This window comes from Pan troglodytes, chromosome 4 (assembly GCF_028858775.2).
Source record: "Pan troglodytes isolate AG18354 chromosome 4, NHGRI_mPanTro3-v2.0_pri, whole genome shotgun sequence".
Classification (NCBI taxonomy): Eukaryota; Metazoa; Chordata; class Mammalia; order Primates; family Hominidae; genus Pan; species Pan troglodytes.
Genome location: NC_072402.2, coordinates 165,512,069 through 165,525,555, shown reverse-complemented (window position 1 = coordinate 165,525,555; position 13,487 = coordinate 165,512,069). Strand labels below are relative to the sequence as shown.

Sequence of the window (13,487 nt, the reverse complement as noted above, 5' to 3'; positions counted from 1 at the left end):
CCTAACTCCACTCTGCCACAGCCTCACAGGGCCTGTTAGAATGAAGGTTACAGAGTGGAGAGCTTCCTCTCTCAACCTGGCCTTGTGGTAGCTCAGAAAGTATGTGGTGTGCACAGTAATGGTCCCCAAATCATCCATGTTCTAATTCCTGGACCCTGTGAACATGTTACTGAGATATTGTGAAATATCCTGGTTCCTGGCATACAATTCCTAAAATGCTTGGTATCTCTGGAGATATGAATGTCTTTTGTCTTCTAAAGTCTTTTGTCTTCTCATGAGACGACTGGTGGCTGGGGTCATCTTGATAGCTTTGGGATGTGGGGGCTGGTCACCAGAAGACCAAGGCATGATTAGAGTGTTGGGACTTTCAGCCCATCCTCCAGCGAGGAGAGAGGAGTTGAAGGTTGAGTTGATCACCCATGGACAATGATGCAATCAATCCTGCCTTTGCACTGAGGCCTCCATAAAAAACAAAACAAATAGGATTTGGGGAGCTTCTGGATAGCTCAATCTGTGGAAGTTCCTGGAGGGTGGCATACTTGGAGAGGCATGGAAGCTCCACACCCCTTCAATCTTACTTGCCGTATGCATCTCTTCTATCTGGCTGTTCATCTGTGTCCTTTGTAAAATTCTTTATAATAAATGGATAAATGTAGGTAAAAATGTAGGTAAAATATTTCCTTGAGTTCTGTGAATCCCTCTAGCAAATTAATAGAACCCAAGGAAGGGGTCATGGGTCCTCTGATTTATACCAGGTCATTTAGAAGCTCAAGTCACAACATGGGACTTGTGATTAACATCTGAAGTGGGAGCAGTCTTGAGGGACTGAGCCCTTTACCTGTGGGATCTGATGCTACCTCCAGGTAGATAGTGTCAGAATTGAATTGAAGTAGTGGACACCCAGCTGGTGTCCACTGGAGAACTGATTGGTTGCTGGTGGGCAGAAACCCTTGAACATGATGGTAACCAGAAGTGAAGTGTTCTGTGTGTTGAGTGTGAGTGGAGAGAGAAAAAATGATTGGATTTTATTTTTTCATCAGAATAAGGTGTCAAAAGTGTGAGAGTGGGAAAAACAATTTTTTTTTCCTGTCTCTGGTAGTTGGTGCACATGGTAAAAAGGAATTTGCAGCTGTAATAAGTTAAAGATCTTGAGATAAGGAGATAAGAGGGGGCAGGAGGGTTAGCGGTCTAGGAGATATGACCACAGAAGCAGATGTTGGACTGATGTGAGGAAGGGGCTATGAACCAAAGAATGCAGGCAGCTTATAAAAGCTGGAAAAGGCAAGGAAATAGATTCTCCCATGGTGTCCCCAGAAGAAATGCTGTCATGTTGACACCTTGATTTTATTCCATTGAGACTGCTTTTAGACTTCTCACTTAGAGAACTGTAAGATAGATAATCCATTTTCATTGTCTTAAGCCATCAAGTTTGTGGTAATCTGTTACACCAGCAATAGGAAACTAACACAATATACAATGTGGCCAAAAAAAACCAAACAACAAAAAACAAACAAAAAAACTAGCCTGCTTTAAGTGGTCCATCTAATCTAGTGTCAGGATCACCCGTAGCAGGGGGTTGGGAAAGGGGTAGAAGTGGGGAAGACGTTTAGCCTCCCAAATTTTTCATCAAGGAAACCAACCTCTCTGACAGTTTTTAAATCAACCATAAATGGAAATAACATTGATACTGTCAGCTCTGGAAAAAAGTCACCAGAGAGTGAACCAATATCTCAACAACTACCCAAGGAGAAAAAGTGCTTAGAGCAGTAGCTTTTTAGCAATTGCTGTCTGAGAAATCATTAAGAGGATGGGTCTACATAGTAGAAACATACAAGTCTATTCCTTGGTTCTAATGCTGCTCTCTGGAGCAGAGTTGGCCCTGTGGCAGCCCACTGGCCTCATTTGGCATATAGATATATGTGTGTGTATATATAAAGATATATATATACAAAATATATAATATGTTTTATATATATATATTTGCCAAAACAGTAAAACAGTGTTTTTTTCTTTTAATTGAATTTTAGTGGCTTTGATTTACATATGCACTCTCCACTTTACCACAAACCGCACCATGCCCTCTTATTTCATTCATTCATATTGCCTAGCTGATCATTATGGACACTTGGGTTTTCAATTGAAGGGTAAGATCTATGGCAACTCTATTATGCACTCACTATTTAACACTTTGAAGAACTCTCATGACCTATTCAGTTCTCACGATCCACTCAGCTCTCATGACCTACTCAGCCATTCATTGTAGCCCACTGAAGTCTATTTCTCTACATGTTCCTAATGATGTACCACAGGGCTCTGTTATTGAGCATGCTCAGCATGTATGTTGAGAAACAAATAAGGAGAGAAACGGTCATCTTATCTGTAGGGAACATAAAGCTAGAAGAATGAACATATATTCTGGAAATAATAAAGATCCAAATATGTCCAAATTACCCAAACTGAAATCTAAAGGGTAAGTGTAAAGTGTTGCACTTAGGTTAAAAGAAAAATAAAACTATTAGTAGTAGATGGGAAAATATGACTGAACGGAAGCAAATATAAAAAAAGGCTTTGGAGTTTTATATCAGTATAATCTCTGCATGAGACACAGATTAATATGTTTGGCCCAAATAAACCACGAATAGAAGTCAAAGTTCTAATGAAAAGAAGCTGTACTTCTTCTAGTTTTGCTCTGAGATTTAGTCAGAACATACTCATAGATACAGAAACATTTCAAAATGAACATCTGTATTGAAGGTGTTCAGAAGTAAATGGGCAAATGGTGGAGATGCGCTAACTTTCAGTGAGGTGAAGGTATGAAGGAATCTAGGATTCTCAGGAGAACTGGAGACTTGGACAGACAGGGTCTTGTGTGTACAGGGGAAGGTTCAATTCAGGCTATGCAGTCCAGTCCTGTGCAAGGAGGTTGGCATTTGATTTGTTTATTTGCAGAGGGCATAACAGAGACCAAGGAATAGAAGTGATAGAAAAAATGAGTTTGGGTTAATAGAATGGTAGATTTTCTAGTGATTTGATCAGTACACAAATGAAATGGGCTTTCTTGTGTGGAAGTGAGTTCACTGTGGGTGGAGGCATTTAAGCAGATGTTAGATGGCCCTTAGAGAGGATGTTAGAAAAGACATTTATGTGGGATAAAGATAGGGTGAGGCTGGGCATGGCGGCTCATGCCTGTAATCCCAGCACTTTGGGAGTCTAAGGCAAGAGGATCGCTTAAGCCCAGGAGTTCAAGATCAACTTGGGCAACATAGTGAGACTCTATCTCTACAAAACACCTTTAAAAAGTAGCCAGGCAAGGTGGTGCACACTCGTAGCCACTTGGGAAGCTGAGGTGGGAGGATGGCTTGAGCCCAGGAGGTTGAGACTGCAGTGAGCCTTGTGAGCCTTGATCACACCACTACACTCCAGCCTGTGTGACAGAATGAGATCCCATTTCCAATCAATCAATCAATCAATCAATCAATCAATCAATCAATTGAAATGACTTCTGTGGTCCAATCCAAAAGGAAGATTCTCTGATGCTGTGCCCTTCCTGTCCTCAGGATAATGCACAACGATCTTTGGAATATGATTCTGCAGTTTCAATTCACATAACCTTCTTTCAGAGGAGGTAGAAGAGGGGAAGACAAGTTTATTTATGTGAACCAAAAGGTGCCACTTAAGGAGAATCCAAAGAGGCTTTCTTGTTCAATAAATTGGTCCTTGGTGAACCTCAGCCTTGGGAATGTTTATATACATATTTGGGGGTATTAATTTGTAAATCAAAGAAACCTAAAATATTCTAGCATTTAAATTTTTAATGTTATTGAAACATTGAAGCATTTTTCTCTGTGGCTTCATCTCAATCTTTTAGAAGATTCTTGGCATCACAGAAACAACACCTGAGCATTCTAAAAAAGACTCCCCAGCACTTCTAGGCTTCCTGGGGATAAACATTTTCTAGCAATCCGCATGCTGCTGATGGCCAGAGCTTCTCTTCCCTTCTCTTTTCTGATTCAGGATAATTCCAAAATGAAATGACTTGCCATTCAGGCACAGTGAATTCATGCAGATGGAGAAGAAATTTAGGATGGGAACTCTGGACTGAGCACTTTTCTAAGTTGTGTTGTAGTGTGTGTTTACTAACACTTCAAATTCATTCAACCAATATTCACTGGGGGCTGACTACGTGGCAGAAGCAGTGCCAGACACAAGGAAAGTGACATGGAACCAGACACAGTCTGTGTCCTTGAGGAATTCACACTTCAGTGAGGGAGATAGACATGTAACTAGGTGGCTGCATTGTCAACCTGGTAGCTACTATGAAAGGGACCTGCTTTCAGGGACATTGCAACCCAGAAGAGGGTGCAGTGAACTCTGCCTGGGGAAGGTGAGGTCAATGACAACTGGAGAGAGAAGGTGATTTCAGAGTTGGGCATTGCGAAGAAGATGGGGTGAACGATGAGGTTGGAAGCAGCTGTTGAGTGACATCAAATGGATGAGAGAATGCTAAGTGGAAAGGTCATTGTAGGAGGAGTCGGGCCAGCTGTCCAGGTTCCTTTCCCTGCCTCCATCTAACAAGTTTAGTTGACTTTCTGATGCTTCTGTTTTCAATGTGAAATGGGGAAAATGGAGTCTCATGCACCTACTTCCCAGGGCTATTTTGAAGACAAAATGAGATAATCAGCGAAGAGTGTTTTTGAAAACAGGTTAAGAATGGTAAATCTAGGCTAGGGATCACAAACCCTACAGCTCTAATGCTTCCACAATATTCTGTCTATTTGTCTGTCTGTAGTTATGACACTGAATGCCTTCAGTGGGGTACATATTCCCCCCACTATTCCCGTATTTTATTCCATATGCCAGCTGTTTTAAGCATCTATGTGACCTGCCCAACACTGGAACAAGTTAATGTTAAAGGGGTCTGTACAAAGTAATATGGAAATCGTGAATATTTTTGAGTCTGGATCTTCCTCTTAGACAGTAGGAAAGTGATGCATTGTTCTGAGCTGCGACATTAATGAAGGTGATTAAGAACAGGTCTTGGAAGTTAAGATTTATTTTTCATACAGCCCATTTAAATGAAAATAAATACCTTTCCGTTCTTGCCCAAGCAAGAATGCACTAATGGCCTGAAAAATTCAGAGAGAGGGAGTGGGGCCATGTTGTGTGTGTGTGTGGGGGGGGGGGGGGGGCACGGGAGGGGGGGACTCGGGGGAAGGGGTAATAATGATGGTGAGGGCTTCTACTTGTAAAACATTAAAACAAAAACGTCTGTGACAATGCTTTAATTTAAATTATACCCTAAATGAAAATGCATTTTTACCTAATTTGGAAAAAATGACAAACAAGACTGAACGTTGGCTTCTGGATGGGTCTCCTTGGCAGTCTGGTCCATAATACAGTGCATCTTACAGAGAGAGGTGTAAAGAGGTACCTGGGTGATAACAGACATTCACTAATTCAGCATAGAGGGAGAGAGGGAGTAGGAGGAAGGAGGATATTAGAGAAGTGTTAGGAGAAGACTAAAAGAGAGATAGAAATACTGAAGGGGCGAAGATAGAAAAGTCTACGAAGGATTTTTTTTTTTTTTTTTTGGCCACTACCAAACTCCTAAAATAAAATTTACATACCTGAAAACCCCCAAACTCAAACCTGCATTGAGATAAAGGCAATTAGATCCAGTACGGCAGAAGAGAATCATGGCAGACAGATGGAAGGAGAGCTTATGCACATGAGTTTGTCTGAAATCTATTGTTAAACGGAAAATGTCCACCAAGTAATTTGCTATATTTCAGTTGAAAATGCCATCTTATAGCAGGTGCACCACTTCCCCTTTTGTCCCCCAATTTAAAAGCCATTTACAAATGCATCCTGGTGATTCAGACCAAAGAATTACCAAACCCAATAACACAACAAGGCTGTGTAGGAAACTGAACTTTGTTTGCACAATTAGGAGACACTCACGTGCACATTCCATAAATGACAAGGTTCCTGCAGCAAATTAACAAGAACAATTTTCCCATCTCAAGAGCTGTCAAGATGGGCCCTGTTGGCCAATTTATCTTACTCTAGCACATCTCTGGTGCTTGTCAATCAATATGTGAAACAGTTGGTGCTGATTGCCATTTTTCTCTCCACTTCCTTTTGCCTCTTGTACCAGGCAATTTACTGCAAGTCAATCAAGGTCGAAGCCGACCTTGTTTAAATAAAACACTGTTGAGCTCTTTTCACATCAACGATTTCAAAGACAGAATGAGCTGTATCTTTTACATTTACATTTATACTACTTTTTTTTCCCACTGGTTCTCCTAAAATGCTATCCTTGAGTCATAAGTCATAACTAAAGCCACCTGGACACTGAGCAAACTAAGCTGTACAGGCAGTAAGGAAACATATACTTTCAATGTATATCTTCACTATAAAGATTAACTCAGCCAAAAGAGATGCCTCACCAGTGAAAGCATGCTTCTGACTGTTTTGCCTACCATTATCCAGCCTTAATTTGAAGTAGGGCCACACAGAAGAAAGAATATACCCCAAATCATCAGAGCTTGATAACACAAAGTAGCAATTTCAAGGGTTTTCTCTGAAGATCATCTCCTATAGTTGAAAGAGAGTTTTAGAATATTTTGGTGATAGTCCCTATTGTTATAATGAGTCCAGCATAAACCTTTATCATCATTATTATTATATTCATGGAAAAGAAAAGTGGAGGAGAGGAAGCAGCTGAGCCTATTAAAGTACTTGAAAACAATCTGCTCACAGGTTTTGTTTTCAAACCTTCTTTTTCCTGCAAACCATCTATAATCTCTATTTTCCTGAATAAATCAGGCTCTATTTGTTTAGGAAAATATTATTTTGTACCCCCTCCCCCACCAACCCTACAAATATTAAGAATACAGAGTGAAATAAGTCCTGGTTAAATGTGACTCTCAAATAAACAAATACAGTTGGACAAGTATAGACTTTCTTGAAAATAGTAACAGACAGTTTAACTGCTAAGGTTGTGCTAAGCTCTCAAAATGATTAATTCGAAATGGATGCTTTTCAAGTGTCTACTATGTATATGTAAGACACTGTTTGGTGCTTTCAAAAGTGCGATTTCCCTCATCTAAATCTAAAACAAACATGCAAGCAAACAAAAACGCCCTCAAATTCTCAGAGCAAGCATGATCCCTATCTTCTTATGCCAAATGTAATTTTATTGGGCTTAAACGTATTTTGAGTTAGCCCATGGTCTTATTGTGTTTCATCATTTGTCAGAAGTCACTACTGATGCAGTCACTCTTCCATTAAACAGTTATGTATTGAGTGTCTACTGTGCACTGGGCATTGAGGACACAATGGCAGGCAAAATTGCGGGAGTCTTTGTTTCACGGACCCCAGAGTTGGGTCATGGTACTAGATATCAATACAATCATCTCAAAAATCAAAGTGTCGTTGCAAATTGAGGTAAGTGCTATGTAGGAGGCATTTCGTGGTGTCCTCAAACAGGCTGGTGAATGAGAAATGCTCCATGGGGATGCAAGCCTTCAGTTGAATTCTAACTGATAGGAGCCAACTGTGTTAGCCTAGCACTGCTAAGTGTGCACCATTGGCCTCATCCAATCAGCGTTTGATGAGATAAATAAAGGAGATTAGAGCTAAGGGTTAGACACTTCTATAGTAGCTTGACACTGCCACAAGGAAGCAAAGCACTTGCTCAGTAGACTCAGCTCCTTGAGTGGTATAATGGCAACCTTGAATGGGGAGTCACATGGGGTGCAAACTCTACCTGGGTTTGTGCAGAAGAGCCATATATAAATGGTCTCTGAGGAACTGGGGGATAAAAGGGTTCTTTTTTTTTTTTTTTTGACGTGGAGTCTGGTCCATTTCCCAGTTCAATGGCATGATCTCGGCTGACTGCATCCTCCACCTTCCAGGCTCAAGCAATTCTCCTGCCTCAGCTTCCCAAGTAGCTGGGACCACAAGCATGTGCCACCACACCTAGCTAATTTTTGTATTTTTAGTAGAGATAGTCTTTCACCATGTTAGCCAGGCTGGTCTTGAACTCCTGACCTCAGGTAATCCACCCGCCTCAGCCTCCCAAAGTGCTGGGATTACAGGCATGAGCCACTACACCTGGCCTAAAGTTTTTTTTTTTTTTTTTTTTTTTTTTTTTTATCACAGGCAGCTAGTAAAGCTCTGCTCTGAGGAGACAAACAATATCATCCCACTATCTAGTGTCCATGAGGCCGAATGCTTCTTTTAGACTACTACAGATGGTAATGACTCCAGCTTCTTGGTCTGAGATGGCAGCAAGATGTCTGGGCAGTAAGAGCAGTGAGCCTTAGGGCTATAGTTATGAGATGTGCTAGGATCACAGGGTTGAATTTGGGCAAAAAGAATTCACGGTTCTTTCAGCTATACAATGTGTAAAATACAAGTTAACTGCATGTATGTGTGTGTGTCTATATATATATAGACAAAAACATATAAATATACATACATATATACATATATGAATATACATATATAAAACATATTAATAAAAAGTTTTAAAAATGTAACAATCAAAAAAGACAAAGGCAAAAACAGAAGTGCAGGTAAAGGAACTGTTTCAGATAAAGGGGACCAAAGGGAAAAGATAACTAAATGCAATATGTGATCCTGAAATGAACCCTGGACTAGAAAAAAAGGTCTATGAAGGCTACTATTGGGGCAACTGATAAAAGTTGAATATAGACCAAGGACTAGACAATATATGATATCAGTGCTAAATTTCTTGGTTTTGGTAATTTTACTGGGTTATGTAACAGAATGTCCTTCTTCTTAGGAAAGACACACTGAGTTGTCTGGAGGTAAAGAGGCACGATGTGCATGGGGATCTCACCCTTAATTAGTTAAAAAATAATATACACGCTTGTGTGGGGAAGCCGGGAGAGAATGATACTGCAAATGGCAAAGTGGCACATATACACAAGTGGTAAATCTGGGTAAAAGGCATAAGGGTGTTTTTTCCACCATTTATGTAATTTTGAAATTATATCAAAATGTTAAAGTTACAAAAATGAGAATGACGGCTGGGTGCGGTAGCTCATGCCTGTAATCCCAATACTTTGGGAAGCCAAGGCGGGCAGATCACCTGAGGTCAGGAGTTCGAGATCAGCCTGCTCCAACATGGTGAAACCCCATCACTACTAAAAATACAAAAAATTAGCTGGGCATGGTGGTGGGCGCCTGTAATCCCAGCTACTTGGGAGACTGAGGCAGGAGAATCACTTGAACCTGGGAGATGGAGGTTGCAGTGAGCTGAGATCATGCCACTGTACTCCATCCGGGTTGATAGAGCGAGACTCCCATCTCAAAAAAAGATGAGGATGACAATTTTTACATAAAAATGACCTATTCTTCCAATGAATGGACAGCCTGCCTAGATGGCATGTGGTTGCTCCGACAAATTGGGTGTGTTGTGTGAAGAAAAGTGATGTTGCAAGGTCTCTGTCAGCAGCATTAAGAGTCACTGGCACAATTACCCCACAAACGGAGGGCTGGGAGTGCTGCACAGTTCCCTAGGCAGCTGTGATTTTCAACCCAGTCTGACATACTATTATAGACCAAACATTGTTTTTTTGACATTAATTCATTTGTGATCTTTACTGCCACGCTGAGTATCTTATCTCGAGGTGGTCCTTAATGGTGCATGGTATATTTTATTGATGTTTCTTTTATTCTGGTGTTTTTCTTCCTCATGATTATGTCTGTTGTCGCTCCCTGCTTCCTTCAAAATGCTACTCTCTTGTGAGACTAGGCACTGCTTGGAGGTTTAATGAGGCTTCTAGACGGTTTGCTGATTTATCAGGTTCTCAGTTAACATTGTGGGGGGCTGGGGGAGGAAGGAGGGGAGACACTGTTAGGTGCTCCAGGATGAACTTAGCGAATTCAGTTTGCATCGGGTTCATTTTTATGTCTGCAGAATTTGCCAAAGAGTGACATTCAGTTATAACAGGATCTGTATGGGAGAAATACATGTGTTCTTTGAATTTCTCCCATCATTTCTCTCTCATGATATTTTTTACAAGTATCATTATTAGATCCATGTGTCACACTGTAGAGTTGGATCCCAAAGCCATTTGTTTGCTTAGCATTAAAGTCAGGGACCAAGCTCTGCTTTTTTGGCTCTGAAGTCTCTGTCAAAGTTAAAATATTATTTCTCTATAATCAGACCCTCAGATCAAATGATTACTTGCTGCCACTTTTAGCCCTTCCTTATGGGCAAAGCATTTGCTGGGTTGGCCTTGAATAAGGAAAGTTTGGGTTGGGTGTGGTGGCTCACGTCTGTAATCCCAGCACTTTGGGAGGCCGAGGCGGGTGGATCACCTGAAGTCAGGAGTTTGAGACCAGCCTGGCTAACATGGTGAAACCCCGTCTCTACTAAAAATACAAAAAAATTTAGCAGGGCATGGTGGCGCATGCCTGTAATCCCAGCTACTTGGGAGGCTGAAGCAGGAGAATTGCTTGAACCCGGGAGGCGGAGGTTGCAGTGAGCCAAGACCGTGCCACTGCACTCCAGCCTGTACAAAAAAAGCAAAATTCCATCTCAAAAAAGAGAGGAAAGCTTGTGAATTAGATAGGTAATTTAATTTTTTTCCTAACATTGGAAAATTTTCTGTCTCTAAAAAATAAAACAAATAAGCAAAAACTGGTATTCCTTCCTTAGAGAAACTGCAAACACTGCATGTGCTCATTGCTAATAAGGGGTATATTTTCAATATCAATAGAAATTAGGTCATTATATTGGAAGACAGGGCATTACATTCACGTTACATTTTGGTCTCCATTCTTTAAACACATACATACATACACACACACACACACACACACACAGACACCTCACACTTTTTCATTTCTGAAATGACAGCCAGTTAAAAAAATCCATACATCAGGGTCTATCTAACCTCTTCGTTTTTTCTTTTCTAAAAGCTATGATGCCTTGGTTTTCGATGCTAACAAATGTCATATGACAGGTTCACCGATTTACTGTTCTGCACCCTTTTTAATTATGGATGTATGAAGGAAAATTTCACTGAGGAAAACAATAAATCATCAGTGAAATTATTTGTTCGTTGAATGAGCTGAATAAACAGTTGCCTTCGGGGCAAAGATTCATCTGGCATCTCTTAAGTCATCCCATATTTTTTTCCTTTCTATTTTCATGAAAAGCAGGACTGGGCCTGTAAGAATCAACTGGGAATGTGGGTGTCATTGAGAAGCAGAGGAACCAGTAAACACCCGACTCACAGATGTCCTGAGTGTTAAACGAAAGGATTTTTGTCAAGTTTTAATCATAACAATGACAATACTTATAAACACTTATTGAGTGTGCTTTGTGTACCTGTGTCATTTCATTTGATTCTCACAACAACCCATTTCCCTATTCCTATTTCACTCAAAACAACACCCTAAACTAGAAAGCAGCAAGCCCAGAATTTGAACCAATTTCTGACTCCACGCCCTGCGGTCTCAGCCATCAGGTGCTTATAAATTTCCCCAAAGAAAGCCACACTTCCTCAAAGAAGTCCTCATTCATTATTTAAGCTTTAAAAAGAACAAACCCAAGTTCACGGTTGAAACCCCGATCTACAATTTTGCTTTAGACTTATAGAATCCTCTTTTTTCCTGTATAGGTGATGAAAAAAGCAGATTTTCCAGTGCCTCCTCTCAGAAAACCGAGCTTGATCAAAGTATGCAAAGTAGGCAAAGAACCGGCTGAGATAGGAATCACAGAAAAATGTGCTATCATTGGAGTTTTTAGGAGGAGGTGAGGGAAACAAGAGTAATGAGATTATTAGTTTCAATTTGAAAGCATGGAATGTGTCAGCAATTATAACTAACTGTTGCTATTTTTATAATAAATGTCACCCTCAGAGTTCCAAGCAGACAGTAAGCAATGGAAGCTTCCATGTAGGAATCAGTTTAGTGTCCTTCTTTCATGTCCCTGTTGAACTAGTCCAAAAAGTTATGAAGAAACATGGCCACTTTGAACGCATTCATACAAATAGTACTGACAGTTTTCAAGCTAGGACAAATATCTCAGCTTTGGACTTCCTCCCACAGCAGCCAGTCAGCTGCCTGTAGAGAATCCCATAAATATCTCGGCTGGAACGTTTGTTTGAAGATACTTAAATGGACCCTGGAGCTCCCAACATTGGAAATAGATTTGAGCCAGGTAATCAGATATTCACTGCCGACCATTTCTGTGGCTACTGTTGTATCACCAAGCATCAGATTCCTCGTCATTATACTTATCAGACATTGCTTTATGTCGGAAGCTGCAAACTTGTGTGGAGTGAATTGCTGTGAGTTAGTATTTCACACTAGTGGTTCAAGTCGGTATTTCTTCTGGGCATTTCCCATTTGCCTCAATACTAAACCAGGTGGGGATGCACAAAGGGATTCACTTGGACCTTCTGAGGGGAACCAAAAGGAGGATGAAGGGACCCTGGGAAGTGGAAGACAGACTTCAAGGTCCCTGGGACAGTTTTCTTTGTGGTTTCATATGCTGCGCTAAGTAGATGCACTAAGATGCACCTACTGCAAATGCGTAAGAGCATGAAGGTGGCAGAAAAAAAAAAACCAAGCCCTTTTTCAGGTAGCATGGGAACTAGTTGTGTGGTTGGAATCTATTGTTCTTTGGCACTGAACACCTACTTGGTAGTTTTGAGGCAGAGCAATCTTAAGAGATTTTTAAAAAGCACAGAGAATTTAAAGTTTTAACTGTGCAAATAAGAATATGTGTATCTTAATAGAAAGTGGATGAGGTGGGGTGAACATGCCATTCACAATGTATACCTATGCTCTCCTTAATACATAAAAATGTTTGTCAGCATCTTTTGGTCAAATTAATGTAACCTTTAGAAATGAATGAATGCTATGTTTTAGACTAGCAATGAAACCAACATTTTAATAAATGTTAATATCTAGTGCTGGGAAAAATATGGGAAGTCACCCCTCTCATATACTGATGAGAGAGCATATTTTGATCTACAACCTTTTTGGAGGGTGATTCAGCAGTATGTTCATACTCCTGAATCACTCACCTTGTAGGATGTTTTCTTGAGGTAATTATCAGTGATGTATACAAAATATGCAGGGTGGCTCACTCTTTCAGCTTTTTGTAATGGTAGAAACCAAGAAATTTAATATCCAACAGGGGTGGAATGCTTAAATAACCAATGGCGAATCTACATATTGAATCACATGTAGTCCTTACAAATAAAATTTTATAAGAATAGTAAATCATGTGAGAAATATATTATAAAACACTATCCAGATATATCTCTGTGTGTGTGTGTGTGTGTGTGTGTGTGTGTGTGTACTTAGGCATACATATATACTATAAATGGAATTATAGGAAATTTTCTTTGCATTTTTCTTTGTACTTTTTTGAATTTACCCAACTCAGAAAAATGACAGTAGTTTATATACTGCTAGTAGTTTATATAACTATA

At 40.2% G+C, this 13,487-nt stretch overlaps 1 protein-coding gene across 20 annotated transcripts in view; it reads right to left on the bottom strand.

The window, feature by feature from the left end:
* TENM2 (teneurin transmembrane protein 2) overlaps positions 1–13,487 on the bottom strand; it is a 3,953,434-nt gene that overhangs the window by 410,868 nt on the left and 3,529,079 nt on the right. The window lies entirely within an intron of this gene.